The sequence below is a fragment of the Musa acuminata genome, chromosome BXJ1-3, assembly GCF_036884655.1.
Source record: "Musa acuminata AAA Group cultivar baxijiao chromosome BXJ1-3, Cavendish_Baxijiao_AAA, whole genome shotgun sequence".
In the NCBI taxonomy this organism is placed as follows: Eukaryota; Viridiplantae; Streptophyta; class Magnoliopsida; order Zingiberales; family Musaceae; genus Musa; species Musa acuminata.
The window spans coordinates 32,889,549-32,907,057 of record NC_088329.1 but is presented as its reverse complement, the minus strand read 5'-3'; positions in this window follow the sequence as shown (position 1 = coordinate 32,907,057).

The window sequence follows — 17,509 nt, the reverse complement described above, 5'->3', positions numbered from 1 at the left end:
CCCAACGGGCAATCACCAACAGTGAACACCGACCAAGTCCAAGCACTACTTGAACTTGTAAATTGGAAGAGGCTTTGTAAGCATATCAATTGAATTATCCTTCGTATATATTTTCTTACCTGAATGCGGCTTCACAAGATCCCAAGTTCTATTTTGATGGAGAGATTCAATTTCTTCATTCATCGCAATCAACCACTTAGCAGAATTATCACAAGAAACTGCATCTAAGTAGGTAGTAGGCTTACCAACTTCACTCATTTCTTCTACAATAGATAAAGCATATGCAACCAAATTTGCATATCTTTGTGGTGGTCGAATATCTCTCTCTGATCTATCCTTGGCTATGAAATATTGCTCTTCCTATGGATCATCTTCGTCAGTAGACTCGGGACCATCTACTTGCATTCTTTGAGTAGAAGAGTTCGACTGAAAAGAATCAGAACTACCAATCTCAAGATCCACCTGCTTCTACGCATTATCATTTGTACAACTAGTAGATTCCTCTTTGGAAGATAACATAGACAATTCATCAAAAGTAACATCTCTACTGATTATAAATTTTGGGGATTTGAGATCAGAACACCATAATCTGTATCCTTTCACCCCAGAAGCATACCTAAGGAAAATGCACTTTTTAGCTCGAGGCTCTAATTTTCCTTCATTTACATTCATGTATGCTGGACACCCAAAAAATTTTAAATTAGAGTAATCAGTAGGAGTACCTGACCAAACTTCCTTCGGAGTTTTAAAATTAAGTGCTGTAGAAGGAGCGTAGTTGATAACGTAACAGACCATATTAATCGCCTTTGCCCATAAGTCCTTTGTCAACTCTGCATTTAAGATCATACACCTTGCTATCTCCAAAAGTATTCTATTCATACGTTTGGCCATACCATTTTGCTGAGACGTCATCCTAACAGTGTGATGCCGAATAATTACTTCATTTTTGCAAAATTCATCAAAGTCACCTTCACAAAATTCCATACCATTATATGTTCGAAGCTACTTAATCTGTTTACCTGTTTGCTTCTCAATCAAAACCTTTCATTGTTTAAAGATTAGAAAAACATCATTTTTATGCTTCAGAAAATAAACCCAAACTTTCTTAGAATAATCGTCAATAAAAATCAATATATACTTGGCACCACCCTTAGACTGAACATGAGCTGGACCCCAAAGGTCTGAATAAATATAATCAAGAGTACCTTTCGTTTTATGAACTATCAGAGAATTGAAGCAAACTCTTTTCTGCTTTCCAAAAATGCAGTGTTCACAAAAATCCAGTGGCCCAGTACTTTATCCATAAAGAAGACCCCTTTTGCTCAATATGCTCAAACCTTTTTCGCTCATATGACTCAAACGCATATGTCATAATTTGGTGATGTCAGAATCAGACAATGATGATGATGAGACTGCAACCGAACCTATGACAGTAGTTCCCTGCAAAATATACAAGCTACCAGACCTACAAACTTTCATAACAACAAGGGCACTTCTAGAAAATTTCGTAACTCCACCTTCAACTATGTATTTATACTCAAGAGCCTCTAGGGTGCCTAAAGAGATGAGATTCTTTTTTAAGTCAGAAACATGTCTAACATTAGTGAGCGTCCTCAAAATACCATCATGCATTTTAATTCAGATTGTGCCTCTACCAACAACATCACAGGCGGTATTATTACCCATCAAAACAATTCCACCATTACAAGATTCATATGTGAAAAATAAATCTCTATTGGGACACATATGATAAGTGTTGAATCTCGAATTTTGATGATGAAGTCAATTGTCATTTGTTATCTAATCTATATGTTGAGATAAGTGTGCAGGATTAACTACGATGAAAGTAAGATATGCAGCAGGAGTTGCGCCGGAGTCAAGACAATGATCACGTTGGGAGTTCGAGAGTTCGACGGAAGTTCGGACAGTCATCGGAGGTTCTGCGGGAATAAATCCGAGAAGTCCATGAGCTTGCCAAAGAAGCTCGTCGGAACTCGCCAAGTGGATCGTCGCAAGTCCAGGAGTTTGCCGGAAGTCAGTAGGAGCATCACCGAGGGTTCATCGAATGATCGACGGAAGTTCGCCGGAAGCTCGCCGGAAGAAGCGATTGACGCACAGGAGCAAGTTGCAGTAAATGTCTTAGGAAATATCGTAGTTAGCACAATGATTAAGTTAGAAATAGGAGGTGATCCCATTAACTTAATCTTGGGGCAATTGGGCCCCTGAAAAACCCAAATTGGGCCGAATGGATCAACCTATTCGGACCCTGATTTCTGCCAGGTGGTGGCACCGCCTGGGCTTAGTCTTCGAGCGAGACTGGGCGGTGCAACCGCCCCTGACAAGAGGTGGCACTGCCTGAGCTTGATCTTCGAGCTCTCGCAGGAGGTGCAACCGCCTCAGTCAAGCGATGGCACCGCCTGAGCTCGGTCTTCGAGCTCTGGCAGGAGGTGCAACCGCCCCTGACAGGAGGTGGCACTGCCCAAAGGCTCAGTCTTCGAGCTCTGCCAGGCGGTGCAACCGCCAGATCCCGGAATTCTGGGAATTGACAGTTTTGAGCTCGGAATTCAAACTGGGTTGGGGCCTTATAAATACCCCACCCTTTCAGCACTGAAAGGGCACTCAAATACATCGAAATCCTGATCTTATTATGTGATTTTTAGAGCTTAAAATTGTTGTAAAGGCTAAAAGTTCTTCTCTCTCTTTTCTTCCAAGTTCTGATCTTTAAAGAGAGGAGAGAAAAATTCTGTAAGGGTTGTCTCCTAAGCCCGTCAAAAGGAGTGAAACTGTAAAAGGGTGGTTGGCCTTCGCCTATTGAAGGAAGGCCTCTAGTGGACGTCAGTGACCATGTCGGTGGAGGAAGCCAAAAGTGGATGTAGGTCAAGATTGACCGAACCACTCTAAATCTCGGTTTGCATTTACTTTGAGCATATTATCTTTACTGCAAACCTCCTCAAAAGCTTACTGCTTTCTGCGCATATACGATTGGGTTTCAAGCTTTGCATTTTCCGAATCGGCGTTTAGACGTAAATCAGTTTTATCGTACGATCATCATATTTCAGTTTGCGTTTACGTTTTGATTTCTATCATAACTGCAAACTGCCTTTATATCCTTGCTTTAACTGCATCTCGCTTAATCAAGTGATTTACAAATCAGCATTTAGATGTAAATCAGTTTTTTCGTACAAATATCATATTTAAATTTGCGCCTACTATCTGATTTGAACCATAACTGTAAACTGCATTTATATCTTTGCTGCATCTCGCTTAGTCAAAAGTTAAAATGATTTACGAATCAGCATTTAGACGTAAATCAGTTTTTTTTCGTACGAATATCATATTTCAGTTTGCGCCTACTATTTGATTTGAACCATAACTGCAAACTGCATTTATATCTTTGCTACATCTTGCTTAATCAAAAGTTAAAGTGATTTACGAATCGGGTTTCTTACTGAAATCACTTTTCTCGAACGAACGTAGTTTTTTTAATCGTAGAAGGTTTTTCGCTGCACTAATTCCCCCCCCCCTCTTAGTGCTCTTGATCCTAACAATTGGTATCAGAGTGGGGTTAACTCTCAAACGGATTAAAACTCAAGAGAGATGGCATACGCCGGAAACCAAGAGGGTCATTCTATTACACGTCCACCCATGTTCAATGGGACGAACTACACCTATTGGAAGACCCGAATGAGGATCTTTCTTATTTCTATGGATTTTGAACTTTGGAATCTTGTCGAAAATGGATTTTCGAAGTCTTCTCTTCCAATGATCGATTGGAATGAATTGGAGAAGAAGGCTTTCGCTCTTAATGCAAAGGCTATGAATGCCTTATTTTGTGCACTTGATAAAAATGAGTTCAACCATGTTTCGATTTGTGAAACCACATTTGATATTTGGCACACACTCGAAGTGACTCACGAAGGCACAAGTAGAGTGAAAGAGTCAAAAATCAATCTTTTGATACATTCTTTCGAACTTTTCCGGATGAAACCGAGTAAGACTATTGGTGACATGTTTACCCGTTTCACGGATGTCGTCAACGGTCTAAAAGGACTCGGAAAAAGTTTTTCAGATTTTGAGCTCGTAAATAAGATTCTAAGATCCCTTCCTAAAAGTTGGGATCCTAAAGTCACTGCTATTCAAGAGGCGAAAGATCTAAACAACTTCCCTCTTGAAGAACTAATTGGGTCATTAATGACCTACGAGATGACTTGCAAAGCTCATGAAGAGCAAGAAGACATCCTTCCAAAGAACAGGAAGATATGACACTCAGAACTTTAGAAGACCACTTGAGAGAAAACTCAAGTGATGAGGACTATGACGATGACTTGGCACTTCTAACAAGAAAATTTAAAAAATTCATTAAAAGAAACAAGTTTAAGAATGACACAAAAAATAAACTTGAACCCAAGAAGGACCAAGTTATTTGCTACGAGTACAAAAAGCCGGGACACTACAAAAGTGATTGTCCCCAAGTCAAAAAGAGAACATCAAAGAAGAAGGCGCTCAAAGCAACGTGGGATGACTCGAGCGTGTCCGAAGAAGAGGAGTTCAACACCAAGCAAGTTGCTCATTAAGCCTTAATGGCCATCGGAGAGGAGGTAACGAATTTAATAGATGCAGATTTATCATTTGATGAATTATTAAATGCCTTCCATGACTTATTTGATGAATGCGAGATTATTAGTAGAAAATACAAATTGCTAAAAAAGGAGCATGATAGTCTTACTTATAATTTCGATAAGTTAAAAACTGAATATCATGATAGTTTAGGTTCATGCATAAATTGCCATGATCTAGAAACTCTCCAAAAGGAAAACTTGCTACTTAAAGACACCTTGAAGAAATTCGAGGTTGGTAGCAAGTCTTTGAACATGATCCTTGCAAACAAGGGTCACGTTCCTAAAAGAAGTGGAATCGGATTTGTGAGAAGTCCTCACCAAAATCCAACCACCTTCATAAAAGGCCCCATCTTACATGTTCGACACCAAAGCAAATGCAACTTTTGTTGCAAACTTGGACACAAAATGCATTATTATCCATTCAAGAAAATTAGTCCGAACAGATTAATTTGGGTTCCTAAAGGAACTATGATAAATTCTATGCAACATGATAAAAAATGTAAATCTATTTTTGAGGCACCCAAAAGCAAATGGGTACCTAAAGATCATTCTTTATTGTAGAAACCTATACCATCGCAAGCTAGGAGCAAGAGATGGTACCTTGATAGTGGATGCTCAAGGCATATAATCGGAGATCCATCTCAATTCTCTAAGCTCACTAGCATAGACAAAGGCTATGTCACCTTCGGAGACAACAACAAGGGTAAAATCATTGGCAAAGGAACCATAGGTAACAAATCCAACTTCTTTATTGAAGATGTTTTGTTAGTTGATGGTTTAAAACATAACCTCTTGAGCATTAGTCAATTATGTGATAAAGGATATATTGTCAGATTGGAATCTAATGCTTGCATCATTGAAAAACCACACAAAAACACGTCTATGATTGCATTAAAACAAAATAACATATACACTATTGACATCAATGATTTGTGTAATGAAATGTGTTTTTCGGTTTTGAATGAGGATGCTTGGCTATGGCATAGAATATTAGGTCATGCTAGCATGAAACTAATCACTCAAATATCATCTAAAGAACTTGTAAGAGGAATTCCTCATATCAAGTTCATCAAAGATAATGTATGTTATGCTTGCCAATTAGGTAAACAAATTAAGGGTAGTTTCAAATCTAAGAATCAAATAAGCACCTCTAGGCCCTTACAATTGATCCATATGGACTTGTTCGGACCAATCTCTACATCAAGCCTAGGAGGTAGCAAATACGCCTTCGTCATTGTGGATGACTATAGCAGATACACATGGACTTACTTCTTAAAACAGAAAAATGAATGCTTTAGATATTTTACCAAGTTTTGTAAACTTGTTCAAAATGAGAAGGGTTCTATGATTTCATCAATTAGAAGTGATCACGGTGGTGAATTTCAAAACCATGATTTCCAAGAATTTTGTGAACTCAATGGATACAACCATAATTTCTCTACTCCTAGAAATCCTCAACAAAATGGAGTAGTAGAAAGAAAAAAATCGAAATTTACAAGAAATGGCAAGAACCATGTTGAATGAACATAGCCTACCCAAATATTTTTGGGCCGAAGCCGTAAACACTGCATGCTATATTTTGAATAGAGTTCTAGTAAGACCCTTACTCACCAAAACTCCCTATGAGTTATGGAACAACAAAAAACCCAATGTTTCATATTTTAAAGTCTTTGGGTGTAAGTGTTTTATCTTGAATGAAAAAGATAACTTAGGAAAATTTGATGCTAAATCCGATGAAGGAATCTTTCTTGGTTATTCTTCGGTTTCTAAAGTTTTTTGTATCTTCAATAAAAGAACTTTAATTATTGAAGAATCCATTCATGTTGTTTTCAATGAGATTTCCGAAATCAGGAAAAACGATTTTGATGATGATATTAATTTTGATTCCTTGAATTTAAATGAAACCCCGTCTCCAACTAGTAACTTGGATGCATCCACTTCCGAAACATCCTTACCCAAGGATTGGAAGTATGTAGATGCTCATCCTAAGGAGCTAATATTAGAAGACACATTAAAGGGGGTTCAAACACGTTCTTCTCTTAAAAATTTTTGTGCCAACGCCGCTTTTCTCTCCCAAATTGAACCCAAATGTGTTGACAAAGCCATGAAAGATGATTCCTGAATTATCGCAATGCAAGATGAATTAAATCAATTTGAGAGAAATGAGGTGTGGAAGTTTGTTCCTAGGCCAACTGACCATTTAGTTATTGGTACTAAATGGGTTTTTAGAAATAAGCAAGATGAATATGGTATCGTGGTTAGAAACAAGGTTAGATTAGTGGCCAAAGGTTTCAACTAAGAAGAAGGTATCGATTACGAAGAAACCTTCGCTCTTGTGGCTCGATTAGAAGCCATAAGGATGCTCCTTGCCTACGCTAGTAGTAATAATTTTAAATTGTTTCAAATGGATGTTAAAAGCACTTTTCTTAATGGCTTTATTTCCGAAGAAGTCTATGTTGAACAACCTCCTGGATTTGAAAATAATAGCCTCCCTAATCATGTGTTTAGATTAACTAAAGCTCTTTATGGTTTAAAACAAGCTCCGAGGGTTTGGTATGAGAGACTTAGTTCTTTTCTTATTGAAAATAATTTCACAAAAGGCAAGATTGATACTACATTGTTCATCAAGAATTTTAAAAATAATTTTCTCATTGTTCAGATTTATGTTGATGATATTATCTTTAGTTCTACGAATGAATCTCTTTGTGAATCTTTTGCTAAAACTATGAGTCTTGAATTCAAAATGAGTTTAATGGGAGAATTAATATTCTTCTTAGGCTTACAAATCAAACAACTAAGCAATGACATCTTTATTAGTCAAACTAAATATGCTATGAATTTGCTAAAAAAGTTTAATATGAATAGCTCAAAAGCTATTAACACTCCTATAAGCACCTCTACTAAGTTAGAAATTGATGAAAGTGGAGAAAGCTTCGATTAAAAAACTTATAGGGGCATGATAGGAAGTTTACTTTACCTCACTGCAACTAGACCAGATATCATGTTTAGTGTAGGACTTTGTGCTAGATTTCAATCAAACCCTAAGATATCTCATCTCAAAGTAGTTAAAAGAATACTTAGATATCTTAATTGTACCACAAATCTAGGATTATGGTACCCAAAATCAGAGAATCTTGAGTTAATTGCTTATGCTGATGCAGACTTTGCTGGCTGTAGACTAGATAGAAAAAGCACATCAGGAACATATCAATTTTTAGGACATGCCCTTGTTTCCTGGTCATCTAAGAAACAAAACTCGGTTGCACTATCAACAACCAAAGCTGAATATATTACAGCAAGTGCATGCTGTGCACAAGTTGTATGGATGAAAAACACCTTAGAAGATTATAAAGTTTATCTTAAAAATATTCCCATTAAATGTGATAACAAAAGTGCAATATGTTTAACAAAGAATCCTATACAACACTCAAGAACAAAACATATTGATATTAGACATCATTTTATACGAGATCATGTTACTAATCATGATGTAATCATAGAGTTCATTGACATTAAACATCAACTAGCTGATATTTTTATAAAACCTCTAAATGAAGAACAATTTGATTTCATAAGAAGAGAATTAGGAATGTTGATGTGTCCGAATACATAAACTTGTTAAAATTATTTTTCGGACTTTATTGATTGATTGATCAATTTCACTTAATTGCTATGATGATTTTACACAATTACATGTTAGAAATTATGTGTATGAATATAAAAATTTTCATGATGATAAGCATGTTTTGTCTTCATGATCATATTTGAAAATCAATAGCATAGTCTCGTCCGAATGCATGAAAGTCTTAATTTCGTTTTTGGATTCTCTTAAAAATCAGAGTTTCTAGATACATTATCCTCTTCCGGACTTAATAAAGCATATGTCATAACGAGTTTAATTCTCATCATTGTTGACATATGAAATACATCTCTCATACACCTATGTGAAGAATACTCTTTAAAGAAATGGATTTAATAAAATGATTCCTGATTATATGAATGATAGTGTTTTTACTAACAAGGATTCGTTTCTAATACATATCTTGATCCTTGTGAAAATAAAGCAAGATTTAATCTCTCATCAATTTTAACTTCATTTAAAATAAACTCACAAATAGATGGTGGAGATGCGGAGTAAAAACAAAATTGATATCTCCATGTCATGTTTGCATAATTGACTCACTATTGAAAATGACATGAACCTAGTAAAGGCATCACACTTATGCTCAAAATTCGCTTATATTGTTCTCCTGGTATCACAATTACCATGCTTTTTGTTGATGACAAAGGGGGATAAATATATGAGTATTAATGCCATGCGTGCATCACCAAGAGATATATCAATTGATGCTATGATTGCTATAATTTGCATTATGCCTTGTTTGTATCATGTCAAGATATCAAACAAAAAATCTTACTTCGTAGTTTTACATGTTGATATATTACAATATGATGAATTGTTACTATTACCATCATTCAAACTTGTAATGTAAAATTTGAAAATGAATGTCAAGCCTTGACATCATCTTCAGAGAGATACATCATGATGGGAATCATGATGGGAGTATTGATAAGTTTAAATGATTTTAACTTATCAATATGTCTCTTGAATTCAAAGGTTTTGAATTCAAGAATGACTTATCTCAAGTATGGCATATAGACAGGGGGAGTTAAGGTTAACTCCATTATCAATTGATTGTCATCATCAAAAAGGGGGAGATTGTTGAATCTCGAATTTTGATGATGAAGTCAATTGTCATTTGTTATCTAATCTATATGTTGAGATAAGTGTGCAGGATTAACTACGATGAAAGTAAGATATGCAGCAGGAGTTAGTGCCGGAGTCAATACAATAATCACGCTGGGATTTCGAGAGTTCGACGGAAGTTCGGACAGTCATCGGAGATTCTACGGGAACAAATCTGAGAAGTCCATGAGCTTGCCAAAGAAGCTCGTCGGAACTCGCCAAGTGGATCGTCGCAAGTCCAGGAGTTTGCCGGAAGTCCGCAGGAGCATCACCGAGGGTTCAATGGATGATCGACGGAAGTTCGCCGGAAGAAGCGATTGATGCACCGGAGCAAGTTGCAGTAAATGTCTTAGGAAATATCATAGTTAGCACAATGATTAAGTTGGAAATGGAAGGTGATCCCATTAACTTAATCTTGGGGCAATTGGGCCCCTGAAAAACCCAAATTGGGTCGAATGGATCAACCCATTCGGACCCTGATTTCTGCCAAGCGGTTGAATCGCCCCAGCTAGGCGGTGGCACCGCCTGGGCTTAGTCTCCGAGCGAGACTGGGCGGTGCAACTGCCCCTGATAAGAGGTGGCACCGCTTGAGCTCGATCTTCGAGCTCTAGCAGGAGGTGCAACAGCCTCAGTCAGGTAGTGGCACCGTCTGAGCTCGGTCTTCGAGCTCTGGCAGGAGGTGCAACCGCCCCTGATAGGAGGTGGCACCGCCCAGAGGCTCAATCTTCGAGCTCTGTCAGGCAGTGCAACCACCCCAGTCAGGCGGTGCAACCGCCAGATCCCGAAATTTCGGGAATTGACAGTTTTGAGCTCGGAATTCAAACTGAGTTGGGGCCTATAAACACCCCACCCTTTCAGCACTAAAAGGGCACTCAAATACACTGAAATCCTGATCTTATTCTGTGATTTTTAGAGCTCAAAATTGTTGTAAAGGCCAAAAGTTCTTCTCCCTCTTTTCTTCTAAGTTCTGATCTTTAAAGAGAGGAGAGAAAAATTCTGTAAGGGTTGTCTCCTAAGCCCGTCAAAACGAGTGAAACTATAAAAGGGTGGTTGGCCTTCGCCTATTGAAGGAAGGCCTCTACTGGACATCGGTGACCTCGTCGGTGGAGGAAGCCAAAAGTGGATGTAGGTCAAGATTGATCGAACCACTTTAAATCTCGGTTTGCATTTACTTTGAGCATATTATCTTTACTGCAAACCTCCTAAAAAGCTCACTGCTTTCTGCGCATATACGATTGGGTTTCAAGCTTTGCACTTTCCGAATCGGCGTTTAGACGTAAATCAGTTTTATCGTATGATCATCATATTTCAGTTTGCGTTTACGTTTTGATTTCTATCATAACTGCAAACTCCCTTTATATCCTTGCTTTAACTGTATCTCGCTTAATCAAGTGATTTATGAATAAGCATTTAGACGTAAATTAGTTTTCTCGTACGAATATCATATTTCAGTTTGCGCCTACTATCTGATTTGAACCATAACTGCAAACTGCATTTATATCTTTGCTGCATCTCGCTTAATCAAAAGTTAAAGTGATTTACGAATCAGCATTTAGATGTAAATCAGTTTTTTTTCGTACGAATATCATATTTCAGTTTGCGCCTACTATCTGATTTGAACCATAACTACAAACTGCATTTATATCTTTGCTGCATCTCGCTTAATCAAAAGTTAAAGTGATTTACGAATCGACTTTCTTACTGAAATCACTTTTATCGAACGAACGCAGTTTTTTTAATCGTAGAAGGTTTTCCGCTGCACTAATTCACCCCCCCCTCTTAGTGCTCTTGATCCTAACAATAAGAACAACCCGAATCTAAAATTCATTCATTTTTAGACCTCGTCCTATTATCCGTAGCAAAGAAAATATTTTTAACATTCTCATCAGCTGCTACACTAGCTTCAGCGGACTTAGTAGTTTTCTCAATAATTTTTCCTTTTGCTTTAATTTATTTTTTAATTTAAAGCAATCAGTCTTAATATGCCTCATTTTATGACAATATCTCCACTCCAAATTTCTATATTTGTATTTAGATCTAGATTTAGATCTATTACTATCATATTTTCTTTTATTCGTTCTACCCCTGACAACCAGACCCTCAGCCTGATTCCCTCTACTTTCCCATTGATATCCCTGTCTATCTGCTCCTTAGATTTTAGTGAAGATTTAATTTCCTGATACGAAATTATTATTTTTTCATAAATCATAGTATCATGGAAATACTTGAAGGATTGGGGAAGAGAACAGAAATGTAATAAGGCCTTATCTTTGTCATCAATTTTCGCATCTATATTCTCCAAATCCATAACTAAGGAATCAAATTTACCAAGATGTGGGAGTATAGATGTACCTTCAGTCATCCGAAGCATATGTTGAATCTCGGATTTTGATGATAAAATCAATTGATGGGTTAATTGATCTAATCCATATTATTGAGTTAAGTGTGCAGGAGTAACTACGATAACTAGAAAACATAAAGCAAGAATACCGGAGTTAAGTTCGATGGACGTTTAAGAGTCCGAAGAATCGTCGGAGATGCTGCCGAAACCAACCGAGAAGAAATCGGGAACCTGTCGGAATTTTCGAAAGTTCGCCGAAGAGATCGTCGGAGGTTCACGGAGATCACCGAGAAGGCTCGGCTACTCGTTAAAGTCATCACAAGTTCGGGAGCTTGTTGGGAGTCTGTCGGAAGAAGTTCGTCGGAAAGCTCGCCGGAACAATACTCGACGTTCGCGGTTGAAAACTTGCTTAGGATGTGTTTTGTTATGTAGTTCACTTGTAATTAGGATTAGGATTAAGAGATAATCCTATATCCTGGTTAGGGGCCAACTGGGCCCAAAATTAGACATGGTTTGGGCTAAATTTGAAGCCCAACAAGTGAACCGAAGGGTCTGGCAGTGGCACCGCCCAGCACTGTCAATGTCAGACAGTGACAGGCGGTGGCACCGCCAGCATCGGGAACCCAAAGAGAATTCAAATTTTGGAGCCCAAATTTGAATCCTCTTGAGGCCTATAAATACCCCTCAAATCTCAGCTGAGATAACAACTTTTTGAGAAGCAATTGATTGAGAGAAAGGTCTTAGAAAAGTCTTTGCTAGTCTTGTTTTCAATTTGCTAGTGTTCACCTCCTTCTTTCTTGCTGAAAATCTGTAAGAGTGTGAACCGCTTATAAAAGTTGTAAGAGGGGTATTTACCCTTCCCTTTCAAGAGATTTGCTAGTGGAAGGTGGAAGCCTCATCGAAGAGGGGCCTCGCAAGTGGATGTAGGTCATTTGACCGAACCACTGTAAAATCGGCGTGATCTCTGGTTTGCATTTACTTATTGTCATTTATATTACTGCAAACCATTTGCACTTTAATGCTCTACTGCTTTGTCTCCGTCTTACTTATCCCTTCAAGTTAAAACGCAATCGAAACGGTTTTAAACGAAAACGTTGCTTCTATCGTACGAAGTTTCCGAAAAGTGTTTAAATCGTGAAAAGTTTATCACACTTTACCGCTGCACTAATTCACCCCCCCCCCCCCTCTTAGTGCCGCTCCGATCCTAACAATTAGTATCAGAGCAAGGCTCACTCTCATATTTGGTTTAATACCCAAGAGAGATGGCTTACTCCGGCATGCATGAGGGACACTCTATCACACATCTACCTATGTTTAATGGGTCGGATTACACGTATTGGAAGACCCGTATGAGGATCTTCCTCATTTCCATAGATTTCGAGCTTTGGACTATTGTCGAAAATGGATTTCAAAAATCTTCTCTTCCGATGAGCGAATGGAATGAATCGGAGTAGAAGGTTTTTGCTTTAAACGCAAAGGCTATGAATGCCTTGTTTTGTGCACTAGATAAAAATGAGTTTAATCGTGTTTCAATTTGTGATTCGGCTTTTGATATTTGGAGAACTCTTGAGGTCACTTATGAAGGCACTAGCCGAGTGAAAGAGTCCAAAATCAACATCCTTGTGCACTCTTATGAACTTTTCCGAATGAAGCCAAGTGAGTCCATCGGAGACATGTACACCCGTTTCACGGATGTCATCAATGGACTCAAAGCTCTTGGTAAAGGTTTTTCTAACTTTGAACTAGTAAACAAAATCTTAAGATCTCTTCCTAAAAGTTGGGATCCAAAAGTTACGGTCATTCAAGAGGCCAAGGACCTCAAAACATTCCTTCTTGAAGAACTTATTGGGTCTCTAATGACCTACGAAATGACATGTCAAGCTCATGACGAGCTCGAAAACCCCCTTCCAAAGAACAGGAAGGATATGACACTTACATCACAAGAAGATCACTTGAAAGGAACATCAAGTGATGAGGACAGTGACAATGACATTGCACTTTTGACTCAAAAATTTAAAAAATATTTAAGAAAAAAATAAATTTAAAAATAATATAAAAAATAAATTTGAACAAAAGAAGGACCAAATGATTTGCTGAGTGTAAAAAACTGGGACACTACAAGAATGATTGTCCTCAAGCCAAAAAGAGAACATCAAAGATGAAGGCGCTCAAGGCAACGTGGGATGATTCAAGCGCGTCCGAAGAAGAGGAGTCCAACACCGAGCAAGTTGCTCATTACGCGCTAATGGCTTTAGGAGAAGAGGTATGTGATTTATTTAATAAAGATTTATCTTTTGAAGAACTCTCTATCGCTTTTCATGAATTATTTGATGAATGTAGAACTATTAGCAAGAAGTTAAAGTATCTTAAAGAAAGAGCATGCTTTGCTACAAGATAAGTTTGATAGTCTTCAAACTCCTCCATGCTCTAAGTGTGAGCATTTAGAAGCAATAAAAAATGAAATTTTGCTTTTTAAAGAAACCTTAAACAAGTTTAAGGTTGGTAGCAAAGGATTAGATATGATCCTTGCACACAAGGGTCACGTCGCAAATAGAAATGGAATTGGATTTGTAAAAGGATTACATCAAAATCCTACCACTTTCATAAAAGGACCTACATTACATGTTTCCTCTTATATGAAATGCAACTTCTGTTGCAAATCCAGACATATTGCCTACAAATGTCCATTTAGGAAAATTAGTTCACCAAAATTAATATGGGTTCCTAAAGGAACTATAAAGGATTCAATAATAAATAACAAAGTTAGTGGATCAATTTTTGAGGCACCCAAAATCAAATGGGTACCTAAAAGTCATCCTCTTTTGTAGACAAATCCACAAGCTAGGAGCAAGAGATGGTATCTCGATAGTGGATGCTCAAGACATATGACTGGAGATCCATCTCATTTCTCTATGCTCACTAGCAAAGAAGAAGGGTACGTCACCTTCGGAGACAACAATAAAGGCAAAATCATTGGCAAGGGAACTATTGGTAACAAATTTAGTTTTTCCATTGATGATGTTTTACTAGTTGATGGATTGAAACATAATCTCTTGAGTATTAGTCAACTATGCGATAAAGGTTATATCGTTAGATTTGAATCAAATATGTGTATTATCGAAAAACCAAACAATAACTTGACTATGATTGCATTAAAACAAAATAATGTCTACACCATCAACCTTGATGAACTAAGTAATGAAATGTGCTTCTCCGCTCTAAATGATGATGCTTGGCTTTGGCATAGGAGATTAGGCCATGCAAGCATGAAACTAATATCTAAGATCTCATCTAGAGAATTAGTACGAGGGATTCCAAATATGAAGTTTACTAAGGACAAAGTATGTGATGCATGTCAACTAGGTAAACAAATAAAAACTAGTTTCAAACCAAAAAATCAAATTAGCACCACTAGACCACTACAATTGATCCATTTGGACTTATTCAGACCAATTGACACAACAAGTCTAGGAGGAAGCAAATATGCATTTGTAATTGTGGATGACTATACTAGGTACACTTGGACCTATTTCTTAGTCCACAAAAGTGATTGCTTCAAGTGCTTCTTAAAATTTTGTAAACTCACTCAAAACGAAAAGGGCTTCATGATTTCATCAATTCGGAGTGATCACGGTGGCGAATTTCAAAACTGTGATTTCCAAAATCTTTGTGAAGTTAATGGATACAATCATAACTTCTCCACTCCAAGAAATCCCCAACAAAATGGAGTAGTTGAAAGAAAAAATAGAAACCTACAAGAAATGGCAAGAACTATGTTAAATGAACATAGTTTACCTAAGTATTTTTGGGCCGAAACCGTAAATACGGCTTGCTTCATCATGAATAGGGTCCTAATAAGACCATCCCTATCCTATGAATTATGGAATAACAAAAAACCAAATATTTCCTATTTTAAAGTTTTCGGTTGTAAATGCTTTATTTTGAATGAAAAGGATGCCTTAGGAAAATTTGATGCTAAATCCAATGAAGACATCTTTCTTGGTTACTCTTCCGTTTCTAAGGCTTTTTGGGTTTTTAACAAAAGAACCTTAGTAATAGAAGAGTCTATTCATGTAGTTTTTAATGAAATTTCTAATTTAAAGAAAAATAATTTTGATGATGATCTTGGTTTTGATAATTTGAATTTAAATGAACCCCCTCCTCAAAATAGCAACTTGGATGCACCTTCTTCCGAAATTTCCTTACCCAAGGAATGGAAGTATATAGATGCTCATCTAAAGGAGCTAATTATAGGAGATACATCAAAAGGGGTTCAAACTCGTTCCTCTTTCAAGAATTTTTGTGCTAACGCCGTCTTCCTTTCTCAAATCGAACCTAAATGCATTGACGAGGCCATAAAAGATGATTTTTGGGTTATTGCAATGCAAGAGGAATTGAATCAATTTGAGAGGAATAAGGTATGAAAGCTTGTTCATAAACCTAGTGACCATTTAGTCATTGGTACTAAATGGGTCTTTAGAAACAAGCAAGACGAAAATGGTATCGTGGTTAGAAACAAGGCTAGATTAGTGGCCAAAGGTTTCAACCAAGAAGAAGGTATCGATTACGAAGAAACCTTCGCTCCCGTGGCTCGATTAGAAGCCATAAGGATGCTCCTTGCCTATGCTAGTAGTAATAATTTTAAACTATTTCAAATGGATGTCAAAAGTGCTTTCTTGAATGGTTTTATTTCCGAAGAAGTATATGTCGAACAACCTCCCGGATTTGAAAATTCTCTTCTTCCTAGCCATGTATTCAAATTGACTGAGGCTCTCTATGGCTTGAAACAAGCTCCTAGAGCTTGGTATGAAAGGCTTAGTTCTTTTCTTATTTTAAATAATTTTAACAAAGGCAAGGTTGATACTACATTGTTTATTAAACATTTTGAAAATAATTTTCTTATTGTGCAAATTTATGTTGATGATATTATTTTTGGCTCTTCGGATGAATCACTATATGAATCATTTACGAAATGTATGAGTCATGAATTTGAAATGAGTTTAATGGGTGAATTAACTTTCTTTTTAGGATTACAAATCAAACAACTTAGTGATGGTATATTTCTTAACCAATCTAAATATACATTAGAATTGTTAAAATGATTTAACATGGATAATTCAAAAGCAATAAACATCCCTATGAGTACTTCGACTAAGTTAGATATGGATGAAAATAGTGAAAATTTCGATCAAAAAACATATAGGGGAATGATAGGTAGTCTACTCTACCTCACCGCGACTAGACCGGATATTATGTTTAGTGTAGGACTTTGCGCTAGGTTTCAATCAAATCCTAAATTATCTCATCTTAAAAGTGTTAAAAGAATATTTAGGTATCTTAAAGGAACTCCAAATTTAGGATTGTGATATCCAAAATCTGAAAATTTTGATTTAATAGCTTATGCAGATGCCGATTTTGGCGGATGCAGGATAGATAGAAAAAGTACATCCGGAACATGCCAATTTTTAGGACATGCACTTGTTTCTTGGACTTCCAAGAAACAAAATTCAGTTGCACTATCTACGGCGGAAGCCGAGTACATTGCTGTAAGTGCATGCTGTGCACAAGTTGTTTGGATGAAAAACACATTAGAAGACTATGGAATTCACTTTAAAAATATTCCCATAAAATGTGATAATACTAGTGCCATATGTCTTACTAAAAATCCAATTCAGCACTCTAGAACTAAGCACATCGACGTTAGGCATCATTTTATACGCGATCATGTCCTTAACAATGATGTTGTTCTAGAATTCATTGACACAAAGCATCAATTAGTAGATATATTTACAAAAGCTTTGA